This window comes from Myxine glutinosa, chromosome 3, assembly GCF_964187855.1.
Source record: "Myxine glutinosa chromosome 3, kmMyxGlut1.1, whole genome shotgun sequence".
In the NCBI taxonomy this organism is placed as follows: domain Eukaryota; kingdom Metazoa; phylum Chordata; class Myxini; order Myxiniformes; family Myxinidae; genus Myxine; species Myxine glutinosa.
This window is the reverse complement of record NC_136263.1, coordinates 164,704,036-164,730,759: the sequence shown is the minus strand read 5'-3', so window position 1 is coordinate 164,730,759 and position 26,724 is coordinate 164,704,036.

Below are 26,724 nucleotides of genomic sequence, written 5' to 3'. Positions count from 1 at the left end.
ACATGGCCATAACCTTAATCATCAATGAAACATGGCCACAAACTTCATCATCAATGAAACATGGCCACAAACTTCATCATCAATGAAACATGACCACAACCTTCATCATCAATGAAACATGGCCACAAACTTCATCATCAATGAAACATGGCCATAACCTTCATCATCAATGAAACATGACCACAAACTTCATCATCAATGAAACATGACCACAACCTTCATCATCAATGAAACATGACCACAAACTTCATCATCAATAAAACATGACCACAAACTTCATCTTCAATGAAACATGACCACAACCTTCATCATCAATGAAACATGGCCACAAACTTCATCATCAATGAAACATGACCACAACCTTCATCATCAATGAAACATGACCACAAACTTCATCTTCAATGAAACATGACCACAAACTTCATCATCAATGAAACATGACCACAACCTTCATCATCAATGAAACATTACCACAAACTTCCTCATCAATGAAACATGGCCACAAACTTCATCATCAATGAAACATGACCACAACCTTCATCATCAATGAAACATGGCCGCAAACTTCATCGTCAATGAAACATGGCCAGAACCTTCATCATCAATGAAACATGGCCACAACCTTCATCATCAATGAAACATGACCACAACCTTCATCATCAATGAAACATGGCCACAAACTTCATCATCAATGAAACATGGCCACAAACTTCATCATCAATGAAACATGGCCACAAACTTCATCATCAATGAAACATGGCCATAACCTTCATCATCAATGAAACATGGCCACAAACTTCATCATCAATGAAACATGACCACAAACTTCATCATCAATGAAACATGACCACAAACTTCATCATCAATGAAACATGGCCATAACCTTCATCATCAATGAAACATGGCCACAAACTTCATCATCAATGAAACATGACCACAAACTTCATCATCAATGAAACATGACCACAAACTTCATAATCAATGAAACATGACCACAACCTTCATCATCAATGAAACATGACCACAAACTTCATCATCAATAAAACATGACCACAAACTTCATCTTCAATGAAACATGACCACAACCTTCATCATCAATGAAACATGGCCACAAACTTCATCATCAATGAAACATGACCACAACCTTCATCATCAATGAAACATGACCACAAACTTCATCATCAATGAAACATGACCACAAACTTCATCATCAATGAAGCATGGCCATAACTTTCATCATCAATGAAACATGACCACAAACTTCATCATCAATGAAACATGACCACAAACTTCATCATCAATGAAACATGACCACAAACTTCATCATCAATGAAACATGACCACAAACTTCATCATCAATGAAACATGACCACAAACTTCATCATCAATGAAACATGACCACAAACTTCATCATCAATGAAACATGGCCATAACTTTCATCATCAATGAAACATGGCCACAACCTTCATCATCAATGAAACATGACCACAAACTTCATCATCAATGAAACATGGCCATAACCTTCATCATCAATGAAACATGGCCACAACCTTCATCATCAATGAAACATGACCACAACCTTCATCATCAATGAAACATGGCCACAAACTTCATCATCAATGAAACATGGCCACAAACTTCATCATCAATGAAACATGGCCACAAACTTCATCATCAATGAAACATGGCCATAACCTTCATCATCTATGAAACATGGCCACAAACTTCATCATCAATGAAACATGACCACAAACTTCATCATCAATGAAACATGACCACAAACTTCATCATCAATGAAACATGGCCATAACCTTCATCATCAATGAAACATGACCACAAACTTCATCATCAATGAAACATGGCCATAACTTTCATCATCAATGAAACATGGCCACAAACTTCTTCATCAATGAAACATGACCACAAACTTCATCATCAATGAAACATGGCCATAACCTTCATCATCAATGAAACATGACCACAACCTTCATCATCAATGAAACATGACCACAAACTTCATCATCAATTAAACATGGCCATAACTTTCATCATCAATGAAACATGGCCATAACTTTCATCATGAATGAAACATGGCCACAAACTTCCTCATCAATGAAACATGGCCATAACCTTCATCATCAATGAAACATGACCACAAACTTCATCATCAATGAAACATGGCCACAAACTTCATCATCAATGAAACATGGCCATAACCTTCATCATCAATGAAACATGACCACAAACTTCATCATGAATGAAACATGGCCACAAACTTCCTCATCAATGAAACATGGCCATAACTTTCATCATGAATGAAACATGGCCACAAACTTCATCATCAATGAAACATGGCCACAAACTTCATCATCAATGAAACATGACCATAACCTTCATCATCAATGAAACATGGCCACAACCTTCATCATCAATGAAACATGACCACAAACTTCATCATCAATGAAACATGACCACAAACTTCATCATCAATGAAACATGGCCAGAACTTTCATCATCAATGAAACATGACCACAAACTTCATCATCAATGAAACATGGCCATAACCTTCATCATCAATGAAACATGACCACAAACTTCATCATCAATGAAACATGGCCATAACCTTCATCATCAATGAAACATGACCACAAACTTCATCATCAATGAAACATGACCACTACCTTCATCATCAATGAAACATGACCACAAACTTCATCATCAATGAAACATGGCCATAACCTTCATCATCAATGAAACATGACCACAAACTTCATCATCAATGAAACATGACCACAACCTTCATCATCAATGAAACATGACCACAAACTTCATCATCAATAAAACATGACCACAAACTTCATCTTCAATGAAACATGACCACAACCTTCATCATCAATGAAACATGGCCACAAACTTCATCATCAATGAAACATGACCACAACCTTCATCATCAATGAAACATGACCACAACCTTCATCATCAATGAAACATGGCCACAAACTTCATCATCAATGAAACATGGCCACAAACTTCCTCATCAATGAAACATGGCCATAACCTTCATCATCAATGAAACATGACCACAAACTTCATCATCAATGAAACATGGCCATAACCTTCATCATCAATGAAACATGACCACAACCTTCATCATCAATGAAACATGACCACAACCTTCGTCATCAATGAAACATGACCACAAACTTCATCATCAATGAAACATGGCCATAACCTTCATCATCAATGAAACATGACCACAAACTTCATCATCAATGAAACATGACCACAACCTTCATCATCAATGAAACATGACCACAACCTTCATCATCAATGAAACATGACCACAAACTTCATCATCAATAAAACATGACCACAAACTTCATCTTCAATGAAACATGACCACAACCTTCATCATCAATGAAACATGGCCACAAACTTCATCATCAATGAAACATGACCACAACCTTCATCATCAATGAAACATGACCACAAACTTCATCTTCAATGAAACATGACCACAAACTTCATCATCAATGAAACATGACCACAACCTTCATCATCAATGAAACATTACCACAAACTTCATCATCAATGAAACATGGCCACAAACTTCATCATCAATGAAACATGACCACAACCTTCATCATCAATGAAACATGGCCGCAAACTTCATCATCAATGAAACATGACCACAAACTTCATCATCAATGAAACATGGCCATAACCTTCATCATCAATGAAACATGGCCACAAACTTCATCATCAATGAAACATGACCACAAACTTCATCATCAATGAAACATGACCACAAACTTCATCATCAATGAAACATGGCCATAACCTTCATCATCAATGAAACATGACCACAAACTTCATCATCAATGAAACATGGCCATAACTTTCATCATCAATGAAACATGGCCACAAACTTCTTCATCAATGAAACATGACCACAAACTTCATCATCAATGAAACATGGCCATAACCTTCATCATCAATGAAACATGACCACAACCTTCATCATCAATGAAACATGACCACAACCTTCATCATCAATGAAACATGACCACAAACTTCATCATCAATGAAACATGGCCATAACTTTCATCATCAATGAAACATGACCACAACCTTCATCATCAATGAAACATGGCCACAAACTTCATCATCAATGAAACATGGCCATAACCTTCATCATCAATGAAACATGGCCACAAACTTCATCATCAATGAAACATGGCCACAAACTTCCTCATCAATGAAACATGGCCATAACTTTCATCATGAATGAAACATGGCCACAAACTTCCTCATCAATGAAACATGGCCATAACCTTCATCATCAATGAAACATGACCACAAACTTCATCATCAATGAAACATGGCCACAAACTTCATCATCAATGAAACATGGCCATAACCTTCATCATCAATGAAACATGACCACAAACTTCATCATGAATGAAACATGGCCACAAACTTCCTCATCAATGAAACATGGCCATAACTTTCATCATGAATGAAACATGGCCACAAACTTCATCATCAATGAAACATGGCCACAAACTTCATCATGAATGAAACATGACCATAACCTTCATCATCAATGAAACATGGCCACAACCTTCATCATCAATGAAACATGACCACAAACTTCATCATCAATGAAACATGACCACAAACTTCATCATCAATGAAACATGGCCATAACTTTCATCATCAATGAAACATGACCACAAACTTCATCATCAATGAAACATGGCCATAACCTTCATCATCAATGAAACATGACCATAACCTTCATCATCAATGAAACATGGCCACAACCTTCATCATCAATGAAACATGACCACAAACTTCATCATCAATGAAACATGGCCACAAACTTCCTCATCAATGAAACATGGCCATAACCTTCATCATCAATGAAACATGACCACAAACTTCATCATCAATGAAACATGGCCATAACCTTCATAATCAATGAAACATGACCACAAACTTCATCATCAATGAAACATGACCACAACCTTCATCATCAATGAAACATGACCACAAACTTCATCATCAATGAAACATGGCCATAACCTTCATCATCAATGAAACATGACCACAAACTTCATCATCAATGAAACATGGCCATAACCTTCATCATCAATGAAACATGACCACAAACTTCATCATCAATGAAACATGACCACTACCTTCATCATCAATGAAACATGACCACAAACTTCATCATCAATGAAACATGGCCATAACCTTCATCATCAATGAAACATGACCACAAACTTCATCATCAATGAAACATGACCACAACCTTCATCATCAATGAAACATGACCACAAACTTCATCATCAATAAAACATGACCACAAACTTCATCTTCAATGAAACATGACCACAACCTTCATCATCAATGAAACATGGCCACAAACTTCATCATCAATGAAACATGACCACAACCTTCATCATCAATGAAACATGGCCACAAACTTCATCATCGATGAAACATTGCCAGAACCTTCATCATCGATGAAACATGACCACAACCTTCATCATCAATGAAACATGACCACAACCTTCATCATCAATGAAACATGGCCAGAAACTTCATCATCAATGAAACATGGCCATAACCTTAATCATCAATGAAACATGGCCACAAACTTCATCATCAATGAAACATGGCCACAAACTTCATCATCAATGAAACATGACCACAACCTTCATCATCAATGAAACATGGCCACAAACTTCATCATCAATGAAACATGACCACAAACTTCATCATCAATGAAACATGACCACAACCTTCATCATCAATGAAACATGACCACAAACTTCATCATCAATAAAACATGACCACAAACTTCATCTTCAATGAAACATGACCACAACCTTCATCATCAATGAAACATGGCCACAAACTTCATCATCAATGAAACATGACCACAACCTTCATCATCAATGAAACATGACCACAAACTTCATCTTCAATGAAACATGACCACAAACTTCATCATCAATGAAACATGACCACAACCTTCATCATCAATGAAACATGACCACAAACTTCATCATCAATGAAACATGGCCACAAAGTTCATCATCAATGAAACATGACCACAACCTTCATCATCAATGAAACATGGCCACAAACTTCATCATCAATGAAACATGGCCATAACCTTAATCATCAATGAAACATGGCCACAAACTTCATCATCAATGAAACATGGCCACAAACTTCATCATCAATGAAACATGGCCAGAACCTTCATCATCGATGAAACATGACCACAACCTTCATCATTAATGAAACATGACCACAACCTTCATCATCAATGAAAGATGACCACAAACTTCATCATCAATGAAACATGGCCATAACCTTCATCATCAATGAAACATGACCACAAACTTCATCGTCAATGAAACATGACCACAACCTTCATCATCAATGAAACATGACCACAAACTTCATCATCAATGAAGCATGGCCATAACTTTCATCATCAATGAAACATGACCACAAACTTCATCATCAATGAAACATGACCACAAACTTCATCATCAATGAAACATGACCACAAACTTCATCATCAATGAAACATGGCCATAACTTTCATCATCAATGAAACATGACCACAAACTTCATCATCAATGAAACATGGCCACAACCTTCATCATCAATGAAACATGACCACAAACTTCATCATCAATAAAACATGACCACAAACTTCATCATCAATGAAACATGGCCATAACTTTCATCATCAATGAAACATGACCACAAACTTCATCATCAATGAAACATGGCCACAAACTTCATCATCAATGAAACATGACCACAAACTTCATCATCAATAAAACATGACCACAAACTTCATCATCAATGAAACATGACCACAACCTTCATCATCAATGAAACATTACCACAAACTTCATCATCAATGAAACATGGCCACAAACTTCATCATCAATGAAACATGACCACAACCTTCATCATCAATGAAACATGGCCACAAACTTCATCATCAATGAAACATGGCCAGAACCTTCATCATCGATGAAACATGACCACAACCTTCATCATTAATGAAACATGACCACAACCTTCATCATCAATGAAAGATGACCACAAACTTCATCATCAATGAAACATGGCCATAACCTTCATCATCAATGAAACATGACCACAAACTTCATCGTCAATGAAACATGACCACAACCTTCATCATCAATGAAACATGACCACAAACTTCATCATCAATGAAGCATGGCCATAACTTTCATCATCAATGAAACATGACCACAAACTTCATCATCAATGAAACATGACCACAAACTTCATCATCAATGAAACATGACCACAAACTTCATCATCAATGAAACATGGCCATAACTTTCATCATCAATGAAACATGACCACAAACTTCATCATCAATGAAACATGGCCACAACCTTCATCATCAATGAAACATGACCACAAACTTCATCATCAATGAAACATGGCCATAACCTTCATCATCAATGAAACATGGCCACAACCTTCATCATCAATGAAACATGACCACAACCTTCATCATCAATGAAACATGGCCACAAACTTCATCATCAATGAAACATGGCCACAAACTTCATCATCAATGAAACATGGCCACAAACTTCATCATCAATGAAACATGGCCATAACCTTTGTAGTGAAATCGTATCCGTACTGAACCCGGGTGGGGATGCTCGCTGCTCGCTGTCATTGTTGTCACCGCTAGGGGCGTGACTATAAGACCCGTTGCTGTGTCAGTGCTCCGAGACTTCTCCCTTGTGACATGTTACATCTGTAGCCTCGTTTATGGTACGCCTTTATAGAATAACTAGCTTGCTTGCATTGACTGATATGAATGGCTTTATGAGATGTCGCATCGTATGCTTATTGTGTATTTCTACTTACAGGAATGATGTGATGATCTAAATGCAATTAAACCAAACCGTTGGACTAAAGTTGTGTGGACCTGAATGGTTTTCCACAACACTTAATTGCATTTAAGATCTGCTGACATGGCTGGCAACAAGACGTTGACGGTGTCCGTTTTCAGCGCCGACCCACAAGCCACGGACGGAGGCTTGCAACTCAAGCACTGGCTCCGACAACTGGAGCATCTCTTTGACGAGCCTGAGACCGCTCCGACGCCTGCCGCGAAGCTGGCGATATTACACTCAAAAATCGACTACCGGGTCTACCACGCGGTCGCTCAATGCACGACGTATGATCTTACCATCGCGGAGCTCAAGCGGCTTTACATAAAAGAAAAAAGCCCTGTGTATGCGCGTTATTTGCTGCAGACGCGACGGCAGCAGCCCAACGAGCCTATGGATCATTACGCCCAGGAGCTCCGGCAGCTCATGCTGGACAGCGTCAAGGAGCCACGGACTCCCGAGCAAGCTAAAGATGACCGACTTTTAGATGCCTTCATAGCTGGGGTCTCCTCCCAGGAACTACGTCTCAAACTCTTGGAGAAGACCGACCTGACCTTCGCTACGGCGGTTGAGCAAGCGACGGTGTATACCGAAGCGCGGATGCAATCGAACGCCTATGATCGCACGCGCCTTTTGGCGGGCACCTCCCTACACGCCCGGCCGGAGAGTACCACTGACGAGGACGTGGATCCGCCTGCTGAACTCCGGGATGCTCCGGAGGATGACCCTACCCTGACAGCTGCCGTTACGACCAGCAGACCCAAGGCCTTGCGCGGGGCCGCATGTTTTTTTTGTGGAGGGCCTCGTCATGCCCGAGTCGTGTGTCCGGCACGTGACGCTATTTGCCATTTGTGCTCGCTAAAGGGACATTACGCGAAAGTGTGCAAGAAATTGGCACGCGGCTCGCGGCCCTTCGACTCGCGCAGCCGCGGCCGCGCGGGCGCAGCAACCTTGAACGGGCTCGTAGCAGAACCCACGAGCCCAGCACCTTACCCGACTTCGAAGGGGAGGGCCGCTCTCTGCGGCCCGCTGGGCGCTCAGACGACCTTGATTGGCGCCACCGGACAGCCACCACCGTCTCAATCTCCATCGGGGACAAAGGCCGCGTCCTTGGCCAAACCACGGGCCACACTTCACCAAGCCCCTCGTACTCCTCGAGTCGCCCACGAGCTAACGGCGGCCCCCGCCCCGTCAAAAGAGTTAAGGCAACTTTCGAATACTACGGAAGCCTTTGTAACATGTAAAAAGGCAATTTCGAATACTACGGAAGCCTCTTGTCAAAGCGACCAAAAATGTAAAAAGGCGATTTCGGATACTACGGAAGCCTTTATCTGCCAGGAGTGTCAAAAGGCAATGTCAAATACTACGGAGGCCTTTTCTCGTCGGATTTTGAATCGCGAAACACCGGAATGCTGGGGAAAGTCCTCTGATGACGATAATGGGATCCCCATGGCCAACACAGCCTCCGGCCACGCTCGCAAAACTGCTGCTGGTGTAGGATCCACCCGCGAGGCTGGACCGACCCATTCGGGGGGCTCAGTCCCGCTCCCAGCTGCCTCGTCTGGCCTGGCTCAAGCCCTTATTCCCCTTATGGTTGAGGGCCATTGTGTTCAGGCCTTGGTGGATACCGGATCTACGGATAGTTTTATCGACCAACGACTTGTGCTCAGGCATGGATGGCGGATCGGGCGGTCTACGAGACGGATCTTCATGGCTTCCCAGGGACTGCGGCTCAGCACGAAAGGGGAATGCCGATTGAAACTCGTGCTAAAGGGATGGGTTTTCCCTGATGTACACCTTATGGTTTTACCCGCATTATGTGCTGATATTCTGCTAGGACACGATTTTCTTAAGCTGCATGGACGTCTGGTAATGGAGTTCGGTGGGCCTGACACTCTTGTTGTGGGGCCGGACGACGCGCTAACGGTGTGCGCCCTAGCGCAAATGGACGTCCGGCCGCTTTCGCTGTTCCCCAATCTAACCTCCGACTGTACCCCCGTCGCGGTAAAATCGCGACGCTACTCTCGCGCGGACATGCAATTCATTGCGGACGAAACGGCTCAGCTCTTGAAGGACGGCATCATAGAACCTAGCAGGTCGCCGTGGCGCGCTCAGGTCTTAGTGGTGCGCAGCGAGGCCCATCGCAAACGCATGGTAATCGACTATTCCCAAACGATTAACCGCTTTACACAGCTGGATGCCTACCCCCTTCCGGGGATGGACGCGCTAGTGCAACAGGTATCCCAGTATTCGGTCTATAGTACTCTCGATCTCCGTAGTGCGTACCACCAGATCCCTATCTCTAGGGCGGATCGTATCTATACCGCTTTCAAGTCGGGGCAGCGGTTGTACCAATTTACACGATTGCCCTTTGGGGTGACGAACGGGGTCGCTTGTTTCCAGAGGGCCATGGATGACCTCGTTGCGCGGGAGCACTTAACCGATGTTTTCGTCTACCTCGATAACCTTACGGTTTGTGGATATGACCAAGGGCACCATGACGCTAATCTGAAGCGCTTCCTTGAGGTCGCGCAACGGTATCACTTAACTATGAACGAGGATAAGTGCCGATACTCCCTACGCACCATAGATCTTCTGGGGTACACCGTGACCCATGGCTCTGTCTCTCCGGATAAGGAACGTCTGCGACCTTTGCTCGACATGGCCCCTCCATGCGATCGGGCGTCCCTGAAAAGTGCTCTTGGGCTGTTCGCCCATTACTCCAAATGGGTGCAAAATTTCTCCGCGAAACTTCGCCCCCTTGTGGCCTGCGACACTTTTCCCCTGAGTTCGGCCGCATTGACGGCCTTTGAAGGTCTTAAGACCGACATCGCCAGAGCCGCCGTAGCGACCATCGACGAGAGCGGCTCGTTCGTCCTCGAAAGTGACGCCTCGGATCAGGCCATCGCGGCGACCCTCTCCCAAGGGGGACGTCCCGTGGCTTTCTTTTCACGGACTCTTACCTCCGCTGAGCAGAGGCACTCGTCCGTTGAAAAGGAAGCGTATGCGATCGTCGAGTCTATTCGGCGATGGCGCCCGTACCTACTCGGGCGGAGCTTCCAAATCATCACGGACCAGCAAAGCGTTGCGTTCATGTACGACACCTTACACGCCCAGCGCATTAAGAACGAGAAAATCACTCGCTGGCGTATCGAACTCGCCGACTTCTGTTACACCATCAAATATCGCCCAGGGAAGGATAACCAGGCCGCCGATGCCTTATCACGCCCGACTACATGTGCTGGTATCACCTCGTTGGAGGGCCTACGGGTGCTGCATGCTACTGCGGGCCATCCCGGCGTAACGCGTTTCGCTCATTTCGTGCGGAGTGGGAATCTCCCTTACTCGATTGACGATATCCGCCGTATCTGTCGCGACTGCGCTATCTGCGCGGAAATCAAACCGCGTTTCTATAACCCTCCTATGGGGACTCTGGTGAAGGCTACACGCCCGTGGGAACGCTTGGCGATGGATTTCAAGGGCCCTTTGCCGGTGTCGAGCGGCTCTCGCTATCTGCTCACTATCGTTGATGAGTACTCACGATTCCCCTTTGCTTATATGTGCGCGGACATGACTGCTGCCACGGTGATGCGATGCTTACAGAACTTGTTCTCAATGTTCGGTTACCCGGCCTATGTCCATACCGACCGGGGTGCAGTCTTCTTGTCTCAGGAGGTGCGCGGCTATCTGCTCCAAAACAACATTGCGTCTAGTTACACCACGCCGTACAGACCCCAGGCTAATGGGCAGATCGAACGCTTCAACGGGATTATCTGGAGGGCCGTCATGCTCCATCTCCGGACCCACGGCCGGGGCCTCGATAAATGGGCTTGGTCGCTACCTGCGGCGTTGAACTCAATCCGGGCACTCCTGAGTACGGCAACTAACCAAACTCCCCACGAGCGACTTTTCCACCACCCCAGGAGCTCGGGGTGTATACGGTCTTTGCCCAGTTGGCTCGCTGGGCCCGGGCCGGCCTACCTTAAACGGGCGGTTCGCGCGAGCAAGTACGACCCCCTTGTGGACAAAGTGCAGATTCTCCAGGCTAATCCTGAGCATGCTCGTGTGATGACGTCTGATGGTCGTGAGACTACTGTCTCCGTTCGTCATCTTGCCCCTTGCGGGGTCGACGACCTTAGTAGGGAATCGGACGAACCGGTCAGACCCATCTATGAGACTATGGCCTCTCCCGACGCTCCCATCGCCGACAGTCCACCGACCCTCCCCCCGTCGAGACTGCCCGGGTCCGACGACTTGGCGTTACCCCCTTCATCACCCGACCCTGTTGACGCCTCTGACACCGGGGATACAGGGTTACGAGACGCCGTACCCGGGGAGTTTCGAACGCGTGCTGGCAGAGAAATTCGCCGCCCGGCCCGCTACGGTTGGGCCGACTGATACTCCGCGCCCTATTCATGCTGACGCTCACTCGCTTTTAGCCACGCGGCCGTATAATTCTGACGGGGGGGGGGGGGGTGAATGTAGTGAAATCGTATCCGTACTGAACCCGGGTGGGGATGCTCGCTGCTCGCTGTCATTGTTGTCACCGCTAGGGGCGTGACTATAAGACCCGTTGCTGTGTCAGTGCTACGAGACTTCTCCCTTGTGACATGTTACATCTGTAGCCTCGTTTATGGTACGCCTTTATAGAATAACTAGCTTGCTTGCATTGACCGATATGAATGGCTTTATGAGATGTCGCATCGTATGCTTATTGTGTATTTCTACTTACAGGAATGATGTGATGATCTAAATGCAATTAAACCAAACCGTTGGACTAAAGTTGTGTGGACCTGAATGGTTTTCCACAACAACCTTCATCATCAATGAAACATGGCCACAAACTTCATCATCAATGAAACATGACCACAAACTTCATCATCAATGAAACATGACCACAAACTTCATCATCAATGAAACATGGCCATAACCTTCATCATCAATGAAACATGGCCACAAACTTCATCATCAATGAAACATGACCACAAACTTCATCATCAATGAAACATGACCACAAACTTCATCATCAATGAAACATGGCCATAACCTTCATCATCAATGAAACATGACCACAAACTTCATCATCAATGAAACATGGCCATAACTTTCATCATCAATGAAACATGGCCACAAACTTCTTCATCAATGAAACATGACCACAAACTTCATCATCAATGAAACATGGCCATAACCTTCATCATCAATGAAACATGACCACAACCTTCATCATCAATGAAACATGACCACAAACTTCATCATCAATGAAACATGGCCATAACTTTCATCATCAATGAAACATGACCACAACCTTCATCATCAATGAAACATGGCCACAAACTTCATCATCAATGAAACATGGCCATAACCTTCATCATCAATGAAACATGGCCACAAACTTCATCATCAATGAAACATGGCCACAAACTTCCTCATCAATGAAACATGGCCATAACTTTCATCATGAATGAAACATGGCCACAAACTTCCTCATCAATGAAACATGGCCATAACCTTCATCATCAATGAAACATGACCACAAACTTCATCATCAATGAAACATGGCCACAAACTTCATCATCAATGAAACATGGCCATAACCTTCATCATCAATGAAACATGACCACAAACTTCATCATCAATGAAACATGACCACAAACTTCATCATCAATGAAACATGGCCATAACCTTCATCATCAATGAAACATGACCACAAACTTCATCATCAATGAAACATGACCACAACCTTCATCATCAATGAAACATGACCACAAACTTCATCATCAATAAAACATGACCACAAACTTCATCTTCAATGAAACATGACCACAACCTTCATCATCAATGAAACATGGCCACAAACTTCATCATCAATGAAACATGACCACAACCTTCATCATCAATGAAACATGGCCACAAACTTCATCATCGATGAAACATTGCCAGAACCTTCATCATCGATGAAACATGACCACAACCTTCATCATCAATGAAACATGACCACAACCTTCATCATCAATGAAACATGGCCAGAAACTTCATCATCAATGAAACATGGCCATAACCTTAATCATCAATGAAACATGGCCACAAACTTCATCATCAATGAAACATGGCCACAAACTTCATCATCAATGAAACATGACCACAACCTTCATCATCAATGAAACATGACCACAAACTTCATCATCAATGAAACATGGCCATAACCTTCATCATCAATGAAACATGACCACAAACTTCATCATCAATGAAACATGACCACAACCTTCATCATCAATGAAACATGACCACAAACTTCATCATCAATAAAACATGACCACAAACTTCATCTTCAATGAAACATGACCACAACCTTCATCATCAATGAAACATGGCCACAAACTTCATCATCAATGAAACATGACCACAACCTTCATCATCAATGCAACATGACCACAAACTTCATCTTCAATGAAACATGACCACAAACTTCATCATCAATGAAACATGACCACAACCTTCATCATCAATGAAACATTACCACAAACTTCATCATCAATGAAACATGGCCACAAACTTCATCATCAATGAAACATGACCACAACCTTCATCATCAATGAAACATGGCCGCAAACTTCATCGTCAATGAAACATGGCCAGAACCTTCATCATCAATGAAACATGGCCACAACCTTCATCATCAATGAAACATGACCACAACCTTCATCATCAATGAAACATGGCCACAAACTTCATCATCAATGAAACATGGCCACAAACTTCATCATCAATGAAACATGGCCACAAACTTCATCATCAATGAAACATGGCCATAACCTTCATCATCAATGACACATGGCCACAAACTTCATCATCAATGAAACATGACCACAAACTTCATCATCAATGAAACATGACCACAAACTTCATCATCAATGAAACATGGCCATAACCTTCATCATCAATGAAACATGGCCACAAACTTCATCATCAATGAAACATGACCACAAACTTCATCATCAATGAAACATGACCACAAACTTCATAATCAATGAAACATGACCACAACCTTCATCATCAATGAAACATGACCACAAACTTCATCATCAATAAAACATGACCACAAACTTCATCTTCAATGAAACATGACCACAACCTTCATCATCAATGAAACATGGCCACAAACTTCATCATCAATGAAACATGACCACAACCTTCATCATCAATGAAACATGACCACAAACTTCATCATCAATGAAACATGACCACAAACTTCATCATCAATGAAGCATGGCCATAACTTTCATCATCAATGAAACATGACCACAAACTTCATCATCAATGAAACATGACCACAAACTTCATCATCAATGAAACATGACCACAAACTTCATCATCAATGAAACATGACCACAAACTTCATCATCAATGAAACATGACCACAAACTTCATCATCAATGAAACATGACCACAAACTTCATCATCAATGAAACATGGCCATAACTTTCATCATCAATGAAACATGGCCACAACCTTCATCATCAATGAAACATGACCACAAACTTCATCATCAATGAAACATGGCCATAACCTTCATCATCAATGAAACATGGCCACAACCTTCATCATCAATGAAACATGACCACAACCTTCATCATCAATGAAACATGGCCACAAACTTCATCATCAATGAAACATGGCCACAAACTTCATCATCAATGAAACATGGCCACAAACTTCATCATCAATGAAACATGGCCATAACCTTCATCATCTATGAAACATGGCCACAAACTTCATCATCAATGAAACATGACCACAAACTTCATCATCAATGAAACATGACCACAAACTTCATCATCAATGAAACATGGCCATAACCTTCATCATCAATGAAACATGACCACAAACTTCATCATCAATGAAACATGGCCATAACTTTCATCATCAATGAAACATGGCCACAAACTTCTTCATCAATGAAACATGACCACAAACTTCATCATCAATGAAACATGGCCATAACCTTCATCATCAATGAAACATGACCACAACCTTCATCATCAATGAAACATGACCACAAACTTCATCATCAATGAAACATGGCCATAACTTTCATCATCAATGAAACATGGCCATAACTTTCATCATGAATGAAACATGGCCACAAACTTCCTCATCAATGAAACATGGCCATAACCTTCATCATCAATGAAACATGACCACAAACTTCATCATCAATGAAACATGGCCACAAACTTCATCATCAATGAAACATGGCCATAACCTTCATCATCAATGAAACATGACCACAAACTTCATCATGAATGAAACATGGCCACAAACTTCCTCATCAATGAAACATGGCCATAACTTTCATCATGAATGAAACATGGCCACAAACTTCATCATCAATGAAACATGGCCACAAACTTCATCATCAATGAAACATGACCATAACCTTCATCATCAATGAAACATGGCCACAACCTTCATCATCAATGAAACATGACCACAAACTTCATCATCAATGAAACATGACCACAAACTTCATCATCAATGAAACATGGCCATAACCTTCATCATCAATGAAACATGACCACAAACTTCATCATCAATGAAACATGGCCATAACCTTCATCATCAATGAAACATGACCACAAACTTCATCATCAATGAAACATGACCACTACCTTCATCATCAATGAAACATGACCACAAACTTCATCATCAATGAAACATGGCCATAACCTTCATCATCAATGAAACATGACCACAAACTTCATCATCAATGAAACATGACCACAACCTTCATCATCAATGAAACATGACCACAAACTTCATCATCAATAAAACATGACCACAAACTTCATCTTCAATGAAACATGACCACAACCTTCATCATCAATGAAACATGGCCACAAACTTCATCATCAATGAAACATGACCACAACCTTCATCATCAATGAAACATGGCCACAAACTTCATCATCAATGAAACATGGCCAGAACCTTCATCATCAATGAAACATGGCCACAAACTTCCTCATCAATGAAACATGGCCATAACCTTCATCATCAATGAAACATGACCACAAACTTCATCATCAATGAAACATGGCCATAACCTTCATCATCAATGAAACATGACCACAACCTTCATCATCAATGAAACATGACCACAACCTTCATCATCAATGAAACATGACCACAAACTTCATCATCAATGAAACATGGCCATAACCTTCATCATCAATGAAACATGACCACAAACTTCATCATCAATGAAACATGACCACAACCTTCATCATCAATGAAACATGACCACAAACTTCATCATCAATAAAACATGACCACAAACTTCATCTTCAATGAAACATGACCACAACCTTCATCATCAATGAAACATGGCCACAAACTTCATCATCAATGAAACATGACCACAACCTTCATCATCAATGAAACATGACCAGAAACTTCATCTTCAATGAAACATGACCACAAACTTCATCATCAATGAAACATGACCACAACCTTCATCATCAATGAAACATTACCACAAACTTCATCATCAATGAAACATGGCCACAAACTTCATCATCAATGAAACATGACCACAACCTTCATCATCAATGAAACATGGCCGCAAACTTCATCGTCAATGAAACATGGCCAGAACCTTCATCATCAATGAAACATGGCCACAACCTTCATCATCAATGAAACATGACCACAACCTTCATCATCAATGAAACATGACCACAAACTTCATCATCAATGAAGCATGGCCATAACTTTCATCATCAATGAAACATGACCACAAACTTCATCATCAATGAAACATGACCACAAACTTCATCATCAATGAAACATGACCACAAACTTCATCATCAATGAAACATGGCCATAACTTTCATCATCAATGAAACATGACCACAAACTTCATCATCAATGAAACATGGCCACAACCTTCATCATCAATGAAACATGACCACAAACTTCATCATCAATGAAACATGGCCATAACCTTCATCATCAATGAAACATGGCCACAACCTTCATCATCAATGAAACATGACCACAACCTTCATCATCAATGAAACATGGCCACAAACTTCATCATCAATGAAACATGACCACAAACTTCATCATCAATGAAACATGACCACAAACTTCATCATCAATGAAACATGGCCATAACCTTCATCATCAATGAAACATGACCACAAACTTCATCATCAATGAAACATGGCCATAACTTTCATCATCAATGAAACATGGCCACAAACTTCTTCATCAATGAAACATGACCACAAACTTCATCATCAATGAAACATGGCCATAACCTTCGTCATCAATGAAACATGACCACAACCTTCATCATCAATGAAACATGACCACAAACTTCATCATCAATGAAACATAGCCATAACTTTCATCATCAATGAAACATGACCACAACCTTCATCATCAATGAAACATGGCCACAAACTTCATCATCAATGAAACATGACCATAACCTTCATCATCAATGAAACATGGCCACAATCTTCATCATCAATGAAACATGGCCACAAACTTCCTCATCAATGAAACATGGCCATAACTTTCATCATGAATGAAACATGGCCACAAACTTCCTCATCAATGAAACATGGCCATAACCTTCATCATCAATGAAACATGACCACAAACTTCATCATCAATGAAACATGGCCACAAACTTCATCATCAATGAAACATGGCCATAACCTTCATCATCAATGAAACATGACCACAAACTTCATCATCAATGAAACATGGCCATAACCTTCATCATCAATGAAACATGACCACAAACTTCATCATCAATGAAACATGACCACAACCTTCATCATCAATGAAACATGGCCACAAACTTCCTCATCAATGAAACATGGCCATAACCTTCATCATCAATGAAACATGACCACAAACTTCATCATCAATGAAACATGGCCACAAACTTCATCATCAATGAAACATGGCCATAACCTTCATCATCAATGAAACATGACCACAAACTTCATCATCAATGAAACATGGCCATAACCTTCATCATCAATGAAACATGACCACAAACTTCATCATCAATGAAACATGACCACAACCTTCATCATCAATGAAACATGACCACAAACTTCATCATCAATAAAACATGACCACAAACTTCATCTTCAATGAAACATGACCACAACCTTCATCATCAATGAAACATGGCCACAAACTTCATCATCAATGAAACATGACCACAACCTTCATCATCAATGAAACATGGCCACAAACTTCATCATCGATGAAACATTGCCAGAACCTTCATCATCGATGAAACATGACCACAACCTTCATCATCAATGAAACATGACCACAACCTTCATCATCAATGAAACATGGCCAGAAACTTCATCATCAATGAAACATGGCCATAACCTTAATCATCAATGAAACATGGCCACAAACTTCATCATCAATGAAACATGGCCACAAACTTCATCATCAATGAAACATGACCACAACCTTCATCATCAATGAAACATGGCCACAAACTTCATCATCAATGAAACATGGCCATAACCTTCATCATCAATGAAACATGACCACAAACTTCATCATCAATGAAACATGACCACAACCTTCATCATCAATGAAACATGACCACAAACTTCATCATCAATAAAACATGACCACAAACTTCATCTTCAATGAAACATGACCACAACCTTCATCATCAATGAAACATGGCCACAAACTTCATCATCAATGAAACATGACCACAACCTTCATCATCAATGAAACATGACCACAAACTTCATCTTCAATGAAACATGACCACAAACTTAATCATCAATGAAACATGACCACAACCTTCATCATCAATGAAACATTACCACAAACTTCATCATCAATGAAACATGGCCACAAACTTCATCATCAATGAAACATGACCACAACCTTCATCATCAATGAAACATGGCCGCAAACTTCATCGTCAATGAAACATGGCCAGAACCTTCATCATCAATGAAACATGGCCACAACCTTCATCATCAATGAAACATGACCACAACCTTCATCATCAATGAAACATGGCCACAAACTTCATCATCAATGAAACATGGCCACAAACTTCATCATCAATGAAACATGGCCACAAACTTCATCATCAATGAAACATGGCCATAACCTTCATCATCAATGAAACATGGCCACAAACTTCATCATCAATGAAACATGACCACAAACTTCATCATCAATGAAACATGGCCATAACCTTCATCATCAATGAAACATGGCCACAAACTTCATCATCAATGAAACATGACCACAAACTTCATCATCAATGAAACATGACCACAAACTTCATAATCAATGAAACATGACCACAACCTTCATCATCAATGAAACATGACCACAAACTTCATCATCAATAAAACATGACCACAAACTTCATCTTCAATGAAACATGACCACAACCTTCATCATCAATGAAACATGGCCACAAACTTCATCATCAATGAAACATGACCACAACCTTCATCATCAATGAAACATGACCACAAACTTCATCATCAATGAAACATGACCACAAACTTCATCATCAATGAAGCATGGCCATAACTTTCATCATCAATGAAACATGACCACAAACTTCATCATCAATGAAACATGACCACAAACTTCATCATCAATGAAACATGACCACAAACTTCATCATCAATGAAACATGACCACAAACTTCATCATCAATGAAACATGACCACAAACTTCATCATCAATGAAACATGACCACAAACTTCATCATCAATGAAACATGGCCATAACTTTCATCATCAATGAAACATGGCCACAACCTTCATCATCAATGAAACATGACCACAAACTTCATCATCAATGAAACATGGCCATAACCTTCATCATCAATGAAACATGGCCACAACCTTCATCATCAATGAAACATGACCACAACCTTCATCATCAATGAAACATGGCCACAAACTTCATCATCAATGAAACATGGCCACAAACTTCATCATCAATGAAACATGGCCACAAACTTCATCATCAATGAAACATGGCCATAACCTTCATCATCTATGAAACATGGCCACAAACTTCATCATCAATGAAACATGACCACAAACTTCATCATCAATGAAACATGACCACAAACTTCATCATCAATGAAACATGGCCATAACCTTCATCATCAATGAAACATGACCACAAACTTCATCATCAATGAAACATGGCCATAACTTTCATCATCAATGAAACATGGCCACAAACTTCTTCATCAATGAAACATGACCACAAACTTCATCATCAATGAAACATGGCCATAACCTTCATCATCAATGAAACATGACCACAACCTTCATCATCAATGAAACATGACCACAAACTTCATCATCAATGAAACATGGCCATAACTTTCATCATCAATGAAACATGGCCATAACTTTCATCATGAATGAAACATGGCCACAAACTTCCTCATCAATGAAACATGGCCATAACCTTCATCATCAATGAAACATGACCACAAACTTCATCATCAATGAAACATGGCCACAAACTTCATCATCAATGAAACATGGCCATAACCTTCATCATCAATGAAACATGACCACAAACTTCATCATGAATGAAACATGGCCACAAACTTCCTCATCAATGAAACATGGCCATAACTTTCATCATGAATGAAACATGGCCACAAACTTCATCATCAATGAAACATGGCCACAAACTTCATCATCAATGAAACATGACCATAACCTTCATCATCAATGAAACATGGCCACAACCTTCATCATCAATGAAACATGACCACAAACTTCATCATCAATGAAACATGACCACAAACTTCATCATCAATGAAACATGGCCAGAACTTTCATCATCAATGAAACATGACCACAAACTTCATCATCAATGAAACATGGCCATAACCTTCATCATCAATGAAACATGACCACAAACTTCATCATCAATGAAACATGGCCATAACCTTCATCATCAATGAAACATGACCACAAACTTCATCATCAATGAAACATGACCACTACCTTCATCATCAATGAAACATGACCACAAACTTCATCATCAATGAAACATGGCCATAACCTTCATCATCAATGAAACATGACCACAAACTTCATCATCAATGAAACATGACCACAACCTTCATCATCAATGAAACATGACCACAAACTTCATCATCAATAAAACATGACCACAAACTTCATCTTCAATGAAACATGACCACAACCTTCATCATCAATGAAACATGGCCACAAACTTCATCATCAATGAAACATGACCACAACCTTCATCATCAATGAAACATGGCCACAAACTTCATCATCAATGAAACATGGCCAGAACCTTCATCATCAATGAAACATGGCCACAAACTTCCTCATCAATGAAACATGGCCATAACCTTCATCATCAATGAAACATGACCACAAACTTCATCATCAATGAAACATGGCCATAACCTTCATCATCAATGAAACATGACCACAACCTTCATCATCAATGAAACATGACCACAAACTTCATCATCAATGAAACATGGCCATAACCTTCATCATCAATGAAACATGACCACAAACTTCATCATCAATGAAACATGACCACAACCTTCATCATCAATGAAACATGACCACAAACTTCATCATCAATAAAACATGACCACAAACTTCATCTTCAATGAAACATGACCACAACCTTCATCATCAATGAAACATGGCCACAAACTTCATCATCAATGAAACATGACCACAACCTTCATCATCAATGAAACATGACCACAAACTTCATCTTCAATGAAACATGACCACAAACTTCATCATCAATGAAACATGACCACAACCTTCATCATCAATGAAACATTACCACAAACTTCATCATCAATGAAACATGGCCACAAACTTCATCATCAATGAAACATGACCACAACCTTCATCATCAATGAAACATGGCCGCAAACTTCATCGTCAATGAAACATGGCCAGAACCTTCATCATCAATGAAACATGGCCACAACCTTCATCATCAATGAAACATGACCACAACCTTCATCATCAATGAAACATGGCCACAAACTTCATCATCAATGAAACATGGCCACAAACTTCATCATCAATGAAACATGGCCACAAACTTCATCATCAATGAAACATGGCCATAACCTTCATCATCAATGAAACATGGCCACAAACTTCATCATCAATGAAACATGACCACAAACTTCATCATCAATGAAACATGACCACAAACTTCATCATCAATGAAACATGGCCATAACCTTCATCATCAATGAAACATGGCCACAAACTTCATCATCAATGAAACATGACCACAAACTTCATCATCAATGAAACATGACCACAAACTTCATCATCAATGAAACATGGCCATAACCTTCATCATCAATGAAACATGACCACAAACTTCATCATCAATGAAACATGGCCATAACTTTCATCATCAATGAAACATGGCCACAAACTTCTTCATCAATGAAACATGACCACAAACTTCATCATCAATGAAACATGGCCATAACCTTCATCATCAATGAAACATGACCACAACCTTCATCATCAATGAAACATGACCACAAACTTCATCATCAATGAAACATGGCCATAACTTTCATCATCAATGAAACATGACCACAACCTTCATCATCAATGAAACATGGCCACAAACTTCATCATCAATGAAACATGGCCATAACCTTCATCATCAATGAAACATGGCCACAAACTTCATCATCAATGAAACATGGCCACAAACTTCCTCATCAATGAAACATGGCCATAACTTTCATCATGAATGAAACATGGCCACAAACTTCCTCATCAATGAAACATGGCCATAACCTTCATCATCAATGAAACATGACCACAAACTTCATCATCAATGAAACATGGCCACAAACTTCATCATCAATGAAACATGGCCATAACCTTCATCATCAATGAAACATGACCACAAACTTCATCATGAATGAAACATGGCCACAAACTTCCTCATCAATGAAACATGGCCATAACTTTCATCATGAATGAAACATGGCCACAAACTTCATCATCAATGAAACATGGCCACAAACTTCATCATCAATGAAACATGACCATAACCTTCATCATCAATGAAACATGGCCACAACCTTCATCATCAATGAAACATGACCACAAACTTCATCATCAATGAAACATGACCACAAACTTCATCATCAATGAAACATGGCCATAACTTTCATCATCAAAGAAACATGACCACAAACTTCATCATCAATGAAACATGGCCATAACCTTCATCATCAATGAAACATGACCATAACCTTCATCATCAATGAAACATGGCCACAACCTTCATCATCAATGAAACATGACCACAAACTTCATCATCAATGAAACATGGCCACAACCTTCATCATCAATGAAACATGGCCACAAACTTCCTCATCAATGAAACATGGCCATAACCTTCATCATCAATGAAACATGACCACAAACTTCATCATCAATGAAACATGGCCATAACCTTCATAATCAATGAAACATGACCACAAACTTCATCATCAATGAAACATGACCACAACCTTCATCATCAATGAAACATGACCACAAACTTCATCATCAATGAAACATGGCCATAACCTTCATCATCAATGAAACATGACCACAAACTTCATCATCAATGAAACATGGCCATAACCTTCATCATCAATGAAACATGACCACAAACTTCATCATCAATGAAACATGACCACTACCTTCATCATCAATGAAACATGACCACAAACTTCATCATCAATGAAACATGGCCATAACCTTCATCATCAATGAAACATGACCACAAACTTCATCATCAATGAAACATGACCACAACCTTCATCATCAATGAAACATGACCACAAACTTCATCATCAATAAAACATGACCACAAACTTCATCTTCAATGAAACATGACCACAACCTTCATCATCAATGAAACATGGCCATAACCTTCATCATCAATGAAACATGACCACAAACTTCATCATCAATGAAACATGACCACAACCTTCATCATCAATGAAACATGACCACAAACTTCATCATCAATGAAACATGACCACAAACTTCATCATCAATGAAACATGGCCATAACCTTCATCATCAATGAAACATGACCACAAACTTCATCATCAATGAAACATGGCCATAACTTTCATCATCAATGAAACATGGCCACAAACTTCTTCATCAATGAAACATGACCACAAACTTCATCATCAATGAAACATGGCCATAACCTTCATCATCAATGAAACATGACCACAACCTTCATCATCAATGAAACATGACCACAAACTTCATCATCAATGAAACATGGCCATAACTTTCATCATCAATGAAACATGGCCATAACTTTCATCATGAATGAAACATGGCCACAAACTTCCTCATCAATGAAACATGGCCATAACCTTCATCATCAATGAAACATGACCACAAACTTCATCATCAATGAAACATGGCCACAAACTTCATCATCAATGAAACATGGCCATAACCTTCATCATCAATGAAACATGACCACAAACTTCATCATGAATGAAACATGGCCACAAACTTCCTCATCAATGAAACATGGCCATAACTTTCATCATGAATGAAACATGGCCACAAACTTCATCATCAATGAAACATGGCCACAAACTTCATCATCAATGAAACATGACCATAACCTTCATCATCAATGAAACATGGCCACAACCTTCATCATCAATGAAACATGACCACAAACTTCATCATCAATGAAACATGACCACAAACTTCATCATCAATGAAACATGGCCAGAACTTTCATCATCAATGAAACATGACCACAAACTTCATCATCAATGAAACATGGCCATAACCTTCATCATCAATGAAACATGACCACAAACTTCATCATCAATGAAACATGGCCATAACCTTCATCATCAATGAAACATGACCACAAACTTCATCATCAATGAAACATGACCACTACCTTCATCATCAATGAAACATGACCACAAACTTCATCATCAATGAAACATGGCCATAACCTTCATCATCAATGAAACATGACCACAAACTTCATCATCAATGAAACATGACCACAACCTTCATCATCAATGAAACATGACCACAAACTTCATCATCAATAAAACATGACCACAAACTTCATCTTCAATGAAACATGACCACAACCTTCATCATCAATGAAACATGGCCACAAACTTCATCATCAATGAAACATGACCACAACCTTCATCATCAATGAAACATGGCCACAAACTTCATCATCAATGAAACATGGCCAGAACCTTCATCATCAATGAAACATGGCCACAAACTTCCTCATCAATGAAACATGGCCATAACCTTCATCATCAATGAAACATGACCACAAACTTCATCATCAATGAAACATGGCCATAACCTTCATCATCAATGAAACATGACCACAACCTTCATCATCAATGAAACATGACCACAAACTTCATCATCAATGAAACATGGCCATAACCTTCATCATCAATGAAACATGACCACAAACTTCATCATCAATGAAACATGACCACAACCTTCATCATCAATGAAACATGACCACAAACTTCATCATCAATAAAACATGACCACAAACTTCATCTTCAATGAAACATGACCACAACCTTCATCATCAATGAAACATGGCCACAAACTTCATCATC